The 1,007-nt window shown below is 31.7% G+C and overlaps 1 protein-coding gene across 2 annotated transcripts in view; it reads left to right on the forward strand.

Annotated features, from left to right (window-relative positions):
• The first annotated feature begins 630 nt into the window (after positions 1-630).
• Positions 631-1,007, forward strand: part of LOC108764635 (endoribonuclease LACTB2) — a 5,806-nt gene continuing 5,429 nt past the window's right edge. The window contains exon 1 of one of the 2 annotated variants that reach the window (XM_018512960.1): positions 631-711. The gene's annotated coding sequence lies outside the window, so the exon portion shown is untranslated. The remainder of the gene's footprint in view (positions 712-1,007) is intronic. The other variant, XM_018512962.1, reaches the window with a different exon arrangement.

Here is a 1,007-nt window from a genome sequence, read left to right on the forward strand (position 1 = left end):
CTATGTATATAAGCTCGATAAGCGTCTAATTTACGTGTAAGGATATTAACAGCTCCACGTCGCGTTGCGATATGCCGCGTTTGTTTTTCCGCGGCAAGGCAAAGCATGTGGAATCCAATGCAATCGCGACAAAGAATTCCAAATCAAAATCATTCATGGAACAGAGCACGCATACAGGATATACTTTACAAATATCGTTACAGCATTCACTGTTTCGTGAATGCTGCGAATACCGATGTCGAAACGTACGGACTGCTCTTAGAATGATGTAGACTAATATTTTTCAAATATTAATATTTTCCAGTTTCTTTGCCACTTCTAAAATAACATGCATGTTTTTGGATTTACATATTTTTGGAAAGGATGCGTTTTTTTTTTTTTTTTTTTTTGAGGAGACGAATATGGATTTTCATTTGCAATTTACGATTTCCACTATTCGTAAAGTTCACGAAGTGGAACACGTGTACAGTCCAAGTTTAATCGAGATTTCGTGGCTTTTATCAGCTTCTGCGCACTGAATCACTACTTGCCAGCATGCAAATGCTTTTCGAATCGCACATGCGGCAATTGTTCGAATTCGACCACAAAGCGCCATCTCTTGGAGTCTTAAGCAATCTTTCATTGGATTAAAAAGACAGCGGATATCAATCTTGTATCTAGCAATGTGACTAGCATTCCGTTACGGACTGTTGGCGAGATCACTTGGAAAAGGTAAGTGTATTTTATTTAATTTAAAAAAATTTTAATTTAAAAAATTTTAATTTAAATAACAATTTTTTTAATTTTAATTAATTTAAATCTGTTTTTATATTTGAAGTATTTTATGTATTCGAATATAGTTACACTTTGATAATTGAAAATAATCTTAATAAATATTATATTATATAATACAAAAGTTAAAAAATCACATTCAATTATTATATCATTATATTAACATTTTTTCCAATTTTCATTTATTAGGTGTTAAACTTAATTCCTGCCGTTTTTCGCTCCAAAATTGATTTGTT

This window comes from Trachymyrmex cornetzi, unplaced genomic scaffold, assembly GCF_001594075.2.
Source record: "Trachymyrmex cornetzi isolate Tcor2-1 unplaced genomic scaffold, Tcor1.1 scaffold441, whole genome shotgun sequence".
NCBI lineage: Eukaryota > Metazoa > Arthropoda > Insecta > Hymenoptera > Formicidae > Trachymyrmex > Trachymyrmex cornetzi.